Source organism: Schistocerca gregaria, chromosome 9 (assembly GCF_023897955.1).
Source record: "Schistocerca gregaria isolate iqSchGreg1 chromosome 9, iqSchGreg1.2, whole genome shotgun sequence".
Lineage (NCBI taxonomy): Eukaryota > Metazoa > Arthropoda > Insecta > Orthoptera > Acrididae > Schistocerca > Schistocerca gregaria.
This window is the reverse complement of record NC_064928.1, coordinates 130,031,086-130,047,676: the sequence shown is the minus strand read 5'-3', so window position 1 is coordinate 130,047,676 and position 16,591 is coordinate 130,031,086. Positions and strand designations below refer to the sequence as shown.

The window sequence follows — 16,591 nt, the reverse complement described above, 5'->3', positions numbered from 1 at the left end:
TCTATTGTTAGACGGTCGCATCTCGACGATCCTGTGCCTACTGCAATTCTAACTGAGAAGTGAGAGCTTAGGAACATGTAAAGGTTACCTGCTACAGAGTCACGACAGTATGAGAATGGTTTCAAAAGTTCTCGGAATCATCACGAGAGGTCAGCGCTAGCACAAAGAGTTGGTCACGTGATATTCACTGTACTGTTGCCTGTAAAAACCTGCCACGTCAGTGCTCTTGGAAGAGAGGTGTGGTGGTGACGTGGCTCTGTTCTTGTTGCAGCGTAGTGATTTGAGAAGATGAAAAAAATCGAGATTCGAGCAGTGATTGAGTACTTTATAAAGAAAGGTCTGAAAGCAAAGAATGTTCATGCCGATTTCTAGAATACACTGTGGGACTCTGCTCCTTCATATTCAACTGTTGCCATGTGGAAAAATCAATTTAAATTTGGTCACGGGAGCTTAGATGATGATCCGCGCAGTGTTCGGCCAACATGCGTCATTATTCCTGAAATCATTGCAAAAGTGCACAAAATGGTCATGAAGGATCGGCGATTAAAAGTGTATGAAATTGCTTACACTTGCCAGATGTCATCTGAAACAGTGTATCACATTTTAACTGAAGAATTAGAAATGAAAAAAAAATATCTGCAAGATGGTTGCCGCGACTTTTGACGCGCGCCCGCACACATGTGCCGTCGCCATGGCAAAATTATAGAACCAAGATATGGAATTGTTGCCACATGCGCCTTATTCACCTGATATAGTTCCGTCAGACTTCCATCTCTTCCCAGAACTGAATATTTTTCTTGGTGGACGAAGATTCACTTCAAACGAAAATTGATAGCTGGAGTTGATAAGTATTTTGCAGGCCTGGAGGTAATTCATTTTCGAGATGGGATCAAGGCACTGGAACATCGTTGGACCAAAAGCGTTAATCTACAAGGAGACTATATTGAAAAATAAAAAAGAGTTTCAGTGATGTAAGTACTTTTTTTCTATTCCGTTCCGAGAACGTTTCAAACCACCCTCGCCGGCCGGAGTGGCCGAGCGGTTCTAGGCGCTACATTCCGGAACCACGCGACCGCTATGGTCGCAGGTTCGAATCCTGCCTCGGGCATGGATATGTGTGATGTCCTTAGGTTAGTTAGGTTTAAGTAGTTCTAAGTTCTAGGGGACTGATGACCACAGCAGTTAAGTCCCATAGCGGTCGGAGCCATTTGAACCATTTTTTCAAACCACCCTCGTAACCCGAAAACCTCTGACCAGATCCGCAGTTTCCGACGTGTTCACGATCAGACACTGGGCCATAAAAATTTGCATTTTTTCATAGTCGCCTATTGAGACTCCATTTGCAGAAACTTACGCATACTAGTAGAATGATTCTACATTTGCCCATGTTCTGCTTGTATACACTAACGAAAAAAAAAACCTCACCAGAAGGTAATTAATGCAGAGTAATAAAGTTTAGGAAATATGTTTGTCTCCGTAACACATGTAAGTGATTAACGTTGCAGGATAGCAATTTAATGTAAGCGCGAGACAAGCCATTGCAAATGTGGTATACTGGTACATTAATACCGATGTAAACGCCGGAATGTTGAATGTAAGCACGCAAACGTGCATTCATTGTGTTGTACAGGTGCCGGATGTCAGTTGGTGCGATGAGTTCCACGCCTGTTCCGCTCGGTCGTTCAATTCAGGGATGTTTAATGATGCTTGTGGACGACGCTGGAGTTATCGCCCGACTATGTGCCATACGTGCTCAATTGTAGACAGATCTGTTGATTGAGCAGGCCAAGGAAACATGCCAACGTTGTGTAAAGCATGTTGGGTTACAGCAGCTGTGTGTGGGTGAGCGTTATCCTGCTGGAAAACAGCCCCTAGAATGCTGGTCATGAATGGCATCATAACAAGTCGAATTACCAGATTCATGTACAAATGTACAGTGAGAAAACCACTGTAAATAGAAAATCACACCTCAGACCGTAACTCCAGGTCCAGTGAGTCCAGCACACAGACAGTGTGATTGCAGACTCTCCATTCGTCTCCTTCTAACCAACAGACGGCTAACATTGGAGCTGGGGCAGAGCCAGCTTTCATCAGAAAACACAACAGACCTTCAGCTTGCCTTCCAATGAGCTCTCACTGGGGACCATCGTCTGGCTCGGAGCCGAGTAATCGATTTGTACCAAGTCGTTGTGACACTGTGGCGGCAACTGCTGCTCAGAATGCTCCTGCAGATGCAGTATGATGTGATAGAGCCCTATGCCGAACACGACGGTCTTACCACGCGGCTGTGCTACGTGGCCGTCCAGAGCCCTGTCTTCTTGCGACTGATTCTCGTGACCACTGCTGCCAGGAATCATATATAGTGCACTACATTTCTGCCAAGTCTTTCTGCAATATCGCAGAAAGAACATCCAGTTTCTCGTAGCCCTATTACACCATCTCGTTCAAACTCAGTGTGGTGTTGATAATGGCATCTTTGTCGCCTTAAAAGCATTCTTCACTAACATCAACGCACCTCGTCTAATCTTAAAGGTAAGTAACGCTGACGACCGTTACAGAGCGTATTTCAAGCAAACCTGATTTGCATCGTCGTAGTGGTGCTACTAACGCCACACTTATTCAACTGGCTCTAAATTTCGATAGATATCGTTTTCCATGGGTAGATACACGACTACCAAGTTTAGTGTATGTCGAACAACTACTTATTGCTGCGATTTCTTTTCTGTTAGTGTGTATGATTTGCATGCATTTTATCTCGCTGTAGGCAGTAGTTAACCTGTTAGGAGTCAACAGTGTGTAGCGAACAGTAAAGTAAAATCAAGTTCATTGTCACTGTGCAATTGCAGAACTGAAGATTATTTCATATTTTCCCCCTCTCTGTCTTCCATGTGGTGGGTCCCCACCAGGTGAAATTCTTTATACACTGAAGAGACAAAGAGACTGGCACACCTGCCCAATATCGACTAGGGCCCACGAGCATGCAGAAGTGCCCCAACAAGACGTGGGCTAGACTCGACTAACGTCTGAAGTAGTGATTGAGGGAACTGACACCATGAATCCTGAAGGGCTGCCCATAAATAAGACTACGGGAACGTGGAGATCTCGTCTGAACACCACGTTGCAAGGCATCCCAGATATGTTCAACACTGACTTCTGAAATTTTCCCGGCGTATTTGTTCTTCTAATAATTTCCGGGTATGCAGCCGGATCCCGTCGACATTCTGCCACGATATTTCGGCCCAGAGACGTTTCTTCCATACGTTTCTTCCATACGCCGGGAATGTGTCGTCGAAAATAGGCCGATTACTGAAGAAGAATAAAATCAAGGTTATCTTCCGTCCACCAGCAAAGAACCGGGCCCTGGTTGGATCCGTTAAAGACGATTTACAACTGAAGAAAGCAGGCGTCTACAAAATTCCCTGTGAATGTGGCTCTGCATATATTGGCCAGACGACAAGAACTGTCCATGAACGATGTACAGAACACGAAAGATACACCCGTCTGCGGCAACCGTCAAAATCGGCAGTAGCAGAGCACTGTATTTCATTGGGACATTCAATGGAATACAATGGAACAAAAATTTTAGCTCCGGTTTCCGGATTTTGGGATTCCGTAATCAAGGAATCAGTGGAAATACGTCTTGCCGATAATCTTATAAATCGTGACAACGGCTTTCAACAGGATAAAACTTGGAATCCTGTTATTAAAATTATATATTCACAGCGGAATAGACAGCGTCATTCGATACTCAATGACTAGATGATATTTTACTTTCACCACCGAGGGCAGCACGTACAACTCGGCTATGCCGCGCATGTCAACACGTGCGCGAGAATCGGTATAAATACCGCGACTGCATCTGGGCTCTTCAGTAGTTGTGTACTCACCTGATGATGGCCGGACGTCTCTGGGCCGAAATATCGTGGCAGAATGTCGACGGGATCCGGCTGCATACCCGGAAATTATTAGAAGAATGTTCAACACTCTTCGTGTCTGATGAGTTTGGTGCCCATCGTAAGTGTTTCAACTCCGAAGAGTGTTCCTGGAACCACTCTATAGCGATTCTGGGCGTGTGGGGTGTCGCATTGTCCTGCTGGAATTGCCCACATCCGTCTGATGTACAACGGACAGGAATGGATGTAGTTGATCAGACAGTGCCAAGTGTCAGAGTCGTATCTAGACGTATCAGGTTTCCCACATCACTGCAACTGCACACGCCCCACACCATGACAGAGTCTGCACCAGCTTGAACAGTCCCCTGCTGACATGCAGGGTCCATGGATTCATTAGGTTGTCTCCATATCCATATCACGTCCACCCGCTCCATACAATTATAACGAGACTCGTCCGACCAGGTAACATGACTCCAGTCATCAACAGTCCAGTGTCGCTGCTGACGGGCCCAGGCGAGGCGTAAGGCTTTGTGTCGCACAGTCATCAAGGGTACACGAGTGATCCTGCGGATCCGAAAAGCCCATTTCGATGATGTTTCGTGGAATGGTTCGCGCACAGTGACACTTTTTGATAGCCCAGCACTGAAATCTGCAGCAATCTGCTGAAGGGATGCACCTCTGTGACGTTGAACGACTCTCTTCAGTCGTCTTTGCTCCCGTTCTTGCAGGATCTTTTTCCGACCGCTCGATGTCGGAGATTTGATGTTTTATCGGATTCCTGATATTCACGGTACACTCGTGAAATGGTCGTACTCACCTAAATCTTGGTAAACTACCATTGTAGCAGCAGTAACCGATATAACAACACGGCCAGACACTTAAGTTATATAAGCGCTGCCGACCGCAGCGCCGTATTCTGCCTGTTTCATTTTTTGTATTTGAAGACGCATGTCTATACCAGTTTCTTTGGCGCTTCCGAGTATATGACGCCATACAGGCGACTTGCACGTCAGTAATGAAGAAATGTTGATGACGACAACATAACACCTTGTCTCCGAGCACCAAAAATCTCCTATCCGGCCGGGGGGTCGAACCCGGGCCCCTTTCATCGGCATTCAGCCATGTTGACCCCGCAGCTACCGAGGCAGACATATTTAACCCAATTTCGTATTGTTTTTCATTCCATCGGATCAGTGTTCAGTTCTACATTATATTTGGGATAATACCGTAATGCGGTTACTCCTTTCAGTCATCGGAAGACTACCATATGACACCGATTTGATTGTGTTTTAATGAAACGAATGGAACTCCTTAATAAGGAAAATGCAGTAAATGCCTCAAACATACTCATCTGCGGGGCCAAAAATCACGATTGTTGAATCTGAAGATGTGCCTCATACGAAGGAGTGTTGCTGCTGGACGCGGCTTGTGCTGGAAGTGTAGACGTGACACCTGAATACAGACGGATTTCTATCGAAGGGACTGAACAGCGCGACGTAACCTAATTCGAACGTGGGGTGATAATCGGTGCACCACGCATGGGTCATAGCACATCAGAGATTGCGCCAGAATTTGGTTTTCCGAGGTCAGCAGGGTCTAAGCTGCATAGTTGGTATTGCAGAAATTATGTTTCCTCACACAGTAAATCGCCACACGGGACGACCACAAGTGTCTGAGGTGACGTCACCTCCATGTAGCCAAACGGGGCAATCGACGGTCCACTGTGATTCAAATCGCCAGCCGATATGAGTGTGGGGCGTCAGGAATCCATTGATACCGCGACGGACACAAATGCAACGCACATGCTTCAGCAACGGACGACCGATTGACTTTTGGCCACATAATGGATAGAAGGCGATCAGAAACAATCTAAAAAGCTCGTGAGGGCGTTGCTGGGTAGACTGGGCTGAGAAATGATTGTTCAGAAAAAATTGGATACGTTGCGCCGTTTCTTAGTTAATTAGCACTGAAGATAATCAGGCCGTTGGGCGTGCGAATTTAAGCTGTAATTACAGTACTGCTCTGACGTCACTTTGGGTGTGGTTTACGTGCGCCTCTCTGGTTTTACTAACAAGGGAAACTTCCCATCGCACCCAAGTCACATTTAGTGGTAAGAGGGTCCAATGGACAGCCCGCCAAAAACTGAACACAGATCAAGCATGTAAACAGAAAGAAGTTGTTCTGAACTGTGAAAAAAAATCAAAATAGAAACAGTGATCTGTCCAAGCCTAACGAGTGCAATATTGAGTGAATGTGAATGGCTGTGGTGTCGTGGTCAGAGATCAACCAAAAAAGTGGGCACCGTGTTGGACTACGAAGCTGATGAACCGTGTTCGTGTTCAAAACTCTCTGGTGCCTTTTATTTTCATAGCATTATGAACTGTCCGTCCGATCACAGAAATGTTTGTTCTCTTTCTGTAGTCTTGGCAGTTGTCGTACTATACATTAGCTATAGAATATGCACGTCGTAAGAAACGTTACCTTCGCAATTAAATGTGATGAATAGCGAGAGCAGCGAGATACCACATAGACGTCTCACAAAAATGAAAACAGCGAATAAAAGCGTGCGAACTATGTTACAACATAGGAATTCAAGAATCGAAACTTCCAAAGTGGAACGCAGCTTCAAAAACATTCAAAACATACGTTTTGACGAATCACAGGGAAAACTGTATCATTGTGAAACTGTAGCGTTCATTTTTTGCAGCATATGTGACAAATTCCACACGTCAAAAAAAAAAAAATTGCATCACCTCGGTTCCGAGAGTTCCAGAACCTGTACAGAAAACTGGAACAGAGTCAATATAAACATCATTTCCGCTCTATTTATCCCTCACGAAAACCACACATTGCATGTTGTACCACCATACAGCGACACACTCAGAGATGGTTGTCCAGATTGCTGTACACAACGGTACCTCTCATACCCAGTAGCACGTCCTCTTGCATCGATGCATGTGTGTATTCGTGGTGGCACACTATCCACATGTTAATCATAGCACTTTTGGTCCAGATTCGGCGTAGATCCCTCAGAGCGGTTGGTGGGTCACGTCGTGGCATTCTAGTCGTTATCCTGAAGGAAATCATTCACAAAATGTGTGAATTGAATTCCATGAATACGAATGCGTCGCCAATATGTTGCCGATATGGTTGCACTATCGGTCGGAGGACGACATTCACGTATTTTACACCCGTTACGGCGCCTTACATGACCATCTTTCTGGACAGTATGTCTAAGGCGTTCAAAAATGGTTCAAATGGCTCTGAGCACTATGGGACTTAACATCTGAGGTCATCAGTCCCCTATAACTTAGAACTACTTAAACCTAACGTAAGGACATCACACACATCCATGCCCGAGACAGATTCGAACCTGCGACCGTTGCGGTCGCGCGGTTCCAAACTGAAGCGCCTAGAACCGCTCGGCCACACCAGCCCGCCATAGGGCGTTCAGCCTGGTTGAAATGGCTCTAAGCACTGTGGGACTTAACATCTGAGGTCATCAGCCCCCTACTCTTAGCAACTACTTAAACCTAACTAACCTAAGGACATCACACACATCGATACCCGAGGCAGGATTCGAACCTGCGCCCCGTTCAGCCTGACCAGGTTAGCTCCAAACACGTCTCTGACGATTGTCTGGTTGAAGGCATATGTGGCACTCATCGGTGAAGAGAACGTGATGCCAATACTGAGCGACCCATTCGGCATGTTGTTGGACCCATCTGTACCTCACTGCATGGTGTCGTGATTGCAAAGATGGACCCCGCCATGGACGTCGGCAGTGAAGTTGCGCATCATGTAGTCTATTGCGCACAGTTTGAGTCGTAACACGAAGTCCTGTAGCTGCACGAAAATCATTATTCAACATGGTGGCGTTGCTGTCAGGGTTCCCCCGAGCCATAATCCGTAGGTAGCGGTCATCGACTGCAGTAGTAGCCCTTGGGCGGTCTGAGCGAGACATGTCATCGACAGTTCCTGTCTCTCTGTATCTCCTCCATGTCCGAACAACATTGCTTTGGTTCATTCCGAGACGCCTGGACATTTCCCTTGTTGAGAGCCCTTCCTGACACAAGGTAACAATGCAGGCTCGATCGAACCGCGGTTTTGGCCATCTAGGCATGGTTGAACTACAGACCAGCCGTGTACCTCCTTCCTGGTGGAATGACTGGAACTGATCGGCTATCGGACCCCCTCCGTCTGATAGGTGCTGCTCATCATGGTTGTTTACATCATTGGGCAAGTTTAGTGCCCTCTCTGAACAGTCAAAGGGACTTGCGGCGAGGCACGTTTCTTTTTACCGCCGTGCCAGTGTCCAGCAATGTTCATTTGTCTAGCTAAAAGGTGTAGTAGAAAATACTAGACCACTACTGTCTACTGCAGCTCGCAACATACACAGAATTGTCCGGTAAACTGGATGTGGCTAGTACTGAAATAAAAGTTTTAACTTGGCAATGTAAATTTTCAGGTGTATTTCAATGTAAAGTTCACACACACACCGCAATCACACACGTAGCCAGTTTATGGTATTTACACCCGTTACCGAAGTTAATAGACTTCACTGGATCGTTTAGTTATGAAAATGCTCGCTCAAAAGTTGTGCACTCTGCTCTACACGTAATGCCTGGTCCAGTCTTAGACCGCACAACACGCCACGCGGTTTTAACTAACAGTCAAAAGCAATAATTTGGATATTCCGTCCGAAATTCCACACGACTTCCACTATACCGTTCACTTAAATACACTTTGTACTACTCCGCGAACTCGTAATTAGCACGTTTCCGCGATTTTCCAGTACTTTCGTCGGAGCTGCTTTCAATGAGATCCTGCTAGTTCGAACCCTCAGCCCCGACTCTCCTGGATCACACGAAAGGCTTTGTTCCCAGCATAGATTGGCGCGAGCCTGCATTTTTCTGATTGGCTGATATCACAAACAGCAGATCAGATTGCAGTATTATCCCGCGCTAAACCGCGATTTACTTCAATGACCAATCATAGTAAAACATTTCTTTCAATAGCAATTGCTAAATAAATAAATTTCGAAAATTATCGAATATAAATTCACTCCTTCCGAAATTACCGATTAATTTGTGTTCTACTCACGATTTATAGTAAATCCCCTGTATACTTTAACTGGTACTTCGTGAATAAACAAAACAATTTTCTTCTTCACTCATACAACACTCACACTGCTAATTACTACACATATAAACAATTATAATTATGCAAATACATTAAATATTAGTCAAACATAACTTTACAACATTGTTTTGACCATGACTGCTAGCAAGGTTCTTCAACTGCTGACCTCTGCCGCCTACTAGTACAACTACGTGCCGCTCTGTAACTCAGGTCCAAGTCAGCTGGTGACATCTGTCGATGACTCATGCCTATAACGTTATCGTCCTAACAAGTGACAGGAGCGATGCAAAGGCGCTGCGCCTCAGACTGTATCTGACATGCTATACCACAGTCAACGTATCAAACGTTTGCGGTTCCCATTCGAAACCCACGTCCTTTCGGCTGCTAATAGAGTAGTTGTGCGAAATCAACTGTTATTATAGATCCTTACGCCTCATATATAAATTTGAATACAGCGAAGAGCGGGATGGATTGGCACGAGGGAGGTTTGAACACAGCTCGCCCGCCACCAATTACCCACAACGGCGTTATTCTTTCATCCTACTACGTATTACACTTCTGTTCTCGGGCCGTTCACTGTTTCTGTTTTGATTTTCTGCACAGTTCGGTACACCTTCTTCCTATTGTCATGCTTGATGTGTGTTCAGGTTTTCAAGGGGCTGTCCACAGGTTTCCCTTACCGGTAAATCTGAGTGAAGGACGATGGGGAATTTCCCTTGTGAGAGTCTCGCGCGATTTTATTGTGCATCCGGCCAAGGCAGAAGTTGATGAGTCTGATGGCCGGCGCGAGGCTATAAAAGTAAATAATCTGGAAAGACGGCGTCAGTTACTGTGCAGCTGCGCGTGCGACAGCACTGGACGGCGAACAGAGGTGCCTCGCTACAGGTGGAGATTTAGGCATTCTCGGCCTGTTGTGTATAAGGCCATTAATAACGTTGAAGTTACTTCGAGTAGTAACGTCGGAGCGCAAGTGATTCAGCAACGGCCGTACGTGTTTTGCGAGTGAGTAACTTTACAGTTACGAATGCAATGATGCAGCTTCTCATGGTAATGGTTGGATCACTGCTGCAGTTGTGCGGTATCCTGGTAATACCATGAAAGCCGTTACAAGATGTGATTCCTTATTACATATTTCAAGTGAACGAAGTGTACAGTCGGGACGTGGGACAGTCGTATTTTACGTGTACCATACTCTTTGCAGTTAAGACGAGTTCGTTGCTGTTTGGTTTAAAGGAGATCGAGTTTCTAGTGATGTAACCTTCTATTATCGAAACTGAAATAAAGTAGCTTTCATTTCCTTATCTCCCGTGAGTCCGCTTCGATAGCTGAGAGAGGTCAGCGCTCAGGAACTAGGTGTTGAGTTGTCTTCATCATCGTTGCTGTGGCCGCTCACTTCGGACGTCGTAGCGCCTACTGTATCGGCATCCCACTTTACGTTAAACATCACGGGATGCCTGCATCACAGGGTGTATATTCACCAGGAAAACTTACGTCGTCTGTGTTTTCAAAACAAAGACATACCGGTGGCCACAACACAACACACCACTAGGTCTCCACCAACGGCCATCAGGGACCGCTACCCGTTCGCGGAGGCTGTACAACAGCTAGGCTAGGAACTACTTCGCTACGCCAGGCACGTGATCGTAAATAGTTCTGGCAGATACATTCGCCAACGGGGTTGATAAGCTTTATAAGGCGGCGCACTGCCGGCAACGCACGCAGAGCAGTGCTGCTCGATATGCCTTCTCATGTGAACGGTGTGGCGGATCGTCGGGGCCAGCTCAGGCGACCGAGCTTATCCCGGTGGCAGCCCCATTTGCCCCCCCCCCCCCCTTATGACGAAGCGGCTACCGACTCCTGACTATGACAAGGCTGACGACTCTTTTACTTCTGCCTTGCACTCTCGTGACCGAGCGTTCATTATTATGAACAAGCTCGTGCAAGGGGCTCCTACCTTGACCGAGAAGACGATGAGGCGGCCATACTAGCCTCCTGCAATATTCGGAAGGTTACTGCACTACCGCACACGGGTCAGCAAGAGTCGGGTGTACTGTGTTCAGACTAAGCGCCTGCAATTCTCGCTTCCAGCGAAGCAGACCGGTACAGCGGGCCCCTGTCCAAGTAGTGCTCAGCCTGGCCGGTCGTCCCGGAAACATAGACGCTTTCCAGAGATCACCAGGAGGCGTCCACGGCGCCGCAAGAGGTCACTACAGTCGCTGTCCTCATTCCCTGCGCTCGACACGTGACTGCAACTAGAGCGAGCCATATCCATGCGCCGGGCAGTATTTTAGGCTGGCGCAGGAGCCTGGAGAGGCAGTTCACGCCGAGCGAGGCCACTGGTGTCACCGTAGCCGCCGCGTCATCGTCCACCGCCTTCAGCGTACCGGAGCCATCCCCGCAGGGGACTTAGGTGACGGCAACGTGGACTCCGCGCCGTTCTTCATGAGACGCCCGAGGCTCGGTTTAGTGAAGTTGTATGGTTACTACAGACAGTTTATGTTTGGAAGAATCTCTGATCTAGTCATTGGTAGGCTTGGAGGATCAGTCCTACCTCACGAATATTGTTTTGTAAATTTTGACGAAATAATTTTGTTTAAATAAAAACGCTATAACTCACACTCTGAGATTTTCCTATCCGCGGATGGCGAATATTTTAGGACGTGCCACCGAGAGCCTCGCTGGTCGCGGTGCAAGAGTTTGCGGGCCGGGCGGCGGCGGCCTCGGGGGGTGTTGTGCCGCGGGACTCGACCACCCGAGAGGGTGATGTGCCCCCGGTTGCCCTCTGGCCCCAGAGACACAGGAAGAGCCCGTGGCTGCGCTAGTTGATGCCCCGTCCTGCGCTAGGGGAAACCGCGAGGTCTGGACGGGGGCACAGTCAGCTGCAGAGGCCACCGAGACGGAGGCCATCGAACTGCCGCACGCAAACCTCGCTGAGGCTATTGCCGAGGCAGAGCGTCGAGACATCGACCCTGACGATTTCTACAAGAAATTGCACACTAAATTTATTGGGTCTCTGTAGCTTGACGTTTTCTTTTCGTTACAAGATCGGAAATATCTGGCGTCAAAGTGTTCGAAGCGTTAATGCGGAGGATGGCCTTCATTGTTGCATCCTGAAGAAAAGATCGTTCCTAACTTTTTACTCTTATCATTGCTGAGAAAAGCTGCTCACAACAACACGTAGATCCAAACATGCACATGATCTGAGCGGCATTGTTGTGAACCTCGGGAAATGTTGTTTGCTGTAATGAACGATACCATCGTGACAAATCCAATGTGTTGTAGTACCTCTCTTTCAACAAAGTTGAATTTTGAAAATCAATAATCGAAGTGACGATGACAAGTCATCGGGGGAAACTGAAAAAGGAGTGCTGAGCACCTTAAGTTCCATTTCTAAACTAGTGAGGTCTCGGAATCGTGTTTCACACGACGTGATGAGCTGCTTTAACTTTGCTTGGTATTCGCCGAAAGTCGTACCTTCAGGCAGTTTTAAATAAGCAAGACGATTGAAGAACGTTAAATGTCCATTACTCATCTGCCTTTCCCATGATTGATTTGATCTGGTCGTGCATGTCAACGATTAGCTGCCCTTTGCCCTGCAATGACAGATTTAAATTATTCCGATGCATAGTTATGTCAGCTAGGAACGCCAGGTCTGACATCCATTTTATATATTTCAGACAACGCATTTCTTGCCGTTTCATTTCGAGAAAAAGGGATATTTCCTCACGAATGGCAAAGAAAACATCAAGAACTTTACCCCGACTCAGTCAAAGAACTGTACTGTGGTGACGTACATCCCCATACTCCGTTTCCATATCTTTCAGGAATCCTTTGGATTGGCGATGATTCATACCGTGACGCCGCACAAAATTCACACACTTCACGACATCTTTCATTACGCCACCTAGCTCTACTGTTTCAGCACACAGTGCCAGTTGGTGAATAAAACAATGAAGAGTCAAAATGTCTTTCCCGAATTCATTCCTGAGTTTAATTTTCAAACGAGAAGCAAAACCTTCGTGACGCCCGATCATTTGTGGTACACCGTCTGTCGCTACAGAATGGAGCTTTTTCCACGGCAAATTCATATTGTCCACTGATTCGCAAACTGCTTCCTGTTGCGGTGTAATCGAGTGGTACCGCATCCAAGAGTTCTTCGGTTATTTGCAGCTCCATGTCGACACCACGCACAAAGACTGCAAGCTGAGCACAGTCCGATATGTCGGTACTTTCGTCAAGCGCTAGCGAAAATGCAACAAAGCTCTCCGCCTTTCTCCTGAGCTGTGTCTCGAAATCTGCTGCCATGTCCAGGATTCGACGACACATTGTTTGCTTCGACAGACAAACCCCTTCAATTGCCTACACCTCCCTTGGAAACAACCATTCTGCAAGTGCTACCATGCACGATTTTACGAGTGGTCCCACCGAAAACGGCTTGCCACTCGTCGCAATCATGTGAGCGACCCTGTAGCTTGCTCGAATTGCAGATTCAGTAGTGTTTTCTCCGCTCTCATTCACCTGAAAATTATAATCGCATTACAGAATACGAACTATGTTGCACGTTTTGATACCCTCCGTACTACGAAACCGTTTTTAAACTTATGTCTCCTGGTATGTCGTTCTTAAGGCTGGCTACGAGTTCTCTGCGTGCAACGCCTTCTAGCTGATCGTAGTGCGCTGCGTGAAGACGTGTATAATGTCGTTGTATATTGTACCTCTTCGCAGAATTAAATACTTTATAACATACAAGACACTGCTGACCACCAACCCTCTCAATGAATAGGAAGGTATCCTCCAACAGAGGTACAGGGCTCCTGCGCCTAGTCATATCTGTCATTGAACACTGATTATTGCGTCAGTTGCGGCTGCATGCGGCCAGGGGGCAGTGAATTCGCTTTCCCCCTCCACGCGGGCTCCGAGCTGCCGCAGTGAGCGCTCCGGAGCGCTCCGGCTCCATCGAGCTCGGTTGAAACAGCCTGGTCTAGGGCCTCCCGCGCCTCGACCACAGAGGCAGTGAAGATGGTCGCGGGCTCCTCCCGGAGCATCGCCAAGCCGAGACCGACAACGAAACCGCAGCGACCCCCTCGTTCGTCTGCTGCCTCCCGGCAACCTGATGCGGACGGCTCTGTTGCCCCACCCAGGCGGCAACCGCAGCTGCCGACCGCCAACACGTTTGCGGGCGACAGCGTAGACGCGGCGGAGGACGGCGACGCGCTTCTGGCGCCGCCCCAGAAGAGGCCGCCGCCCCCGCCGCCTATCGTCTTCCAATGGGACGGCGTCTACAAGGAATTGCAACAGAAACTTGACGGGGTGGCCACTACCACTACTGTCAAGGCCGCCAACCGTGACCTCTACGAGGTCACAGTCACGTCCACTGCAGAGTACCGCGCGGTGATGGACACCATCTGGTCGGAAGACCTCCCGTGCTACACGCACCCTTCCGAGCCTCTCAAACTTCTGAAGGTGGTATTCCGCCACCTTCCCCTCAAGTTTGGTAAACTCCCTGATCACCAGTCTTTTTACGCCAATGTTCTGGATTGACTTCCTGTCCTCAGTTTCCCATGAAGTGAGGGCATGGGTCGCTGTTGAGTGTTGATGGTGCCCCTCCTTTGGATGGGTGTGTCATTCTCAGCGGTCCTTTGGTGTTTGCGAAGGGGACTGCGGAAAATTAAACAAATTCCCAACTTTTCACAGCACTGAATTGCACAGTATTTTCTTTCTCGCAGTCGCCTTTGACAGGAAACTTGTACATTGTTGTTTAAAAAAATAAGTCCTGTTTACATCAAAGTAAAGTGTCTTGTAAAAATCTGAAGTAAATTGGCCAAGAACATTTCGAGATTTTTCCTAATAACGATGACCCTTTTATGAAGTATATATACACATCTACAGGGTGTTTCAAAAATGACCGGTATATTTGAAACGGCAATAAAAACTAAACGAGCAGCGATAGAAATACACCGTTTGTTGCAATATGCTTGGGACAACAGTACATTTTCAGGCGGACAAACTTTCGAAATTACGGTAGTTGCAATTTTCAACAACAGATGGCGCTGCAAGTGATGTGAAAGATATAGAAGACAACGCAGTCTGTGGGTGCGCCATTCTGTACGTCGTCTTTCTGCTGTAAGCGTGTGCTGTTCACAACGTGCAAGTGTGCTGTGGACAACATGGTTTATTCCTTAGAACAGAGGATTTTTCTGGTGTTGGAATTCCGCCGCCTAGAACACAGTGTTGCTGCAACAAGACGAAGTTTTCAACGGAGGTTTAATGTAACCAAAGGACCGAAAAGCGGTACAATAAAGGATCTGTTTGAAAAATTTCAACGGACTGGGAACGTGACGGATGAACGTGCTGGAAAGGTAGGGCGACCGCGTACGGCAACCACAGAGGGCAACGCGCAGCTAGTGCAGCAGGTGATCCAACAGCGGCCTCGGATTTCCGTTCACCGTGTTGCAGCTGCGGTCCAAATGACGCCAATGTCCACGTGGTTTATGCAAGATGGTGCCCGGCCACATCGCACGGCCGACGTCTTTAATTTCCTGAATGAATATTTCGATGATCGTGTGACTGCTTTGGGCTATCCGAAACATACAGGAGGCTGCGTGGATTGGCCTCCCTATTCGCCAGAAATGAACCCCCGTGACTTCTTTCTGTGGGGACACTTGAAAGACCAGGTGTACCGCCAGAATCCAGAAACAATTGAACAGCTGAAGCAGTACATCTCATCTGCATGTGAAGCCATTCTGCCAGACACGTTGTCAAAGGTTTCGGGTAATTTCATTCAGAGACTACGCCATATTATTGCTACGCATGGTGGATATGTGGAAAATATCGTACTATAGAGTTTCCCAGACCGCAGCGCCATCTATTGTTGAAAATTGTAACTACTGTAATTTCGAAAGTTTGTCCGCCTGAAAATGTACTGTTGTCCCAAGCATATTGCAACAAACGTTGTATTTCTATCGCTCCTCGTTTAATTTTTATTGCCGTTTCAAATATACCGGTCATTTTTGAAACACCCTGTATATACCTAAAAGACAATTTTCCGAATGTCACTCATTCATTGACTCATCGTGGCCCAGCCCAAACCGTTAAGGATAGTAACTTGGAATGTGGCGCGGGTGTTGATCTTATACCGTAGGCGTCATTTGATAAGGAACTTTTCGAAATTCCACATCTAAGAGGGTCAATTAAGGGATGAAAGGTTTTTTGAAAATATGTGGCTAGTAACGCAATTTTGAAGCCAGAATTACGAAAGTTGGTATTTGATTTATCAGTCAGGAATATATATATTTCAGTATTTTTAGAACTTCAACCCCTAAAGGGGTAAAGTAGTAGGAGCTCCGCGAGGAGCTCTAGGACATGGGCTTTGGCATCCCGTCCACCGGCCTGATGAAGTCCCCTCGAACTCACCGAGATATGCATGCCTCTGTACCAGGTTGACCTCGTGGACAACCCGGAAAACCGGAGGATTTTCCAGGTGCGTCGAGTCGGCCGCGTAAAGTTCGAGGTGGAACCGCTTTGGGCCAGAGGCAAGGGAGCCCAGTTCTTCTCAT

At 47.3% G+C, this 16,591-nt stretch overlaps 1 protein-coding gene across 1 annotated transcript in view; it reads left to right on the top strand.

Annotated features, from left to right (window-relative positions):
* Positions 1–16,591, top strand: part of LOC126292204 (esterase FE4-like) — a 120,556-nt gene that overhangs the window by 91,949 nt on the left and 12,016 nt on the right. The gene's annotated exons all lie outside the window — the stretch shown is intronic.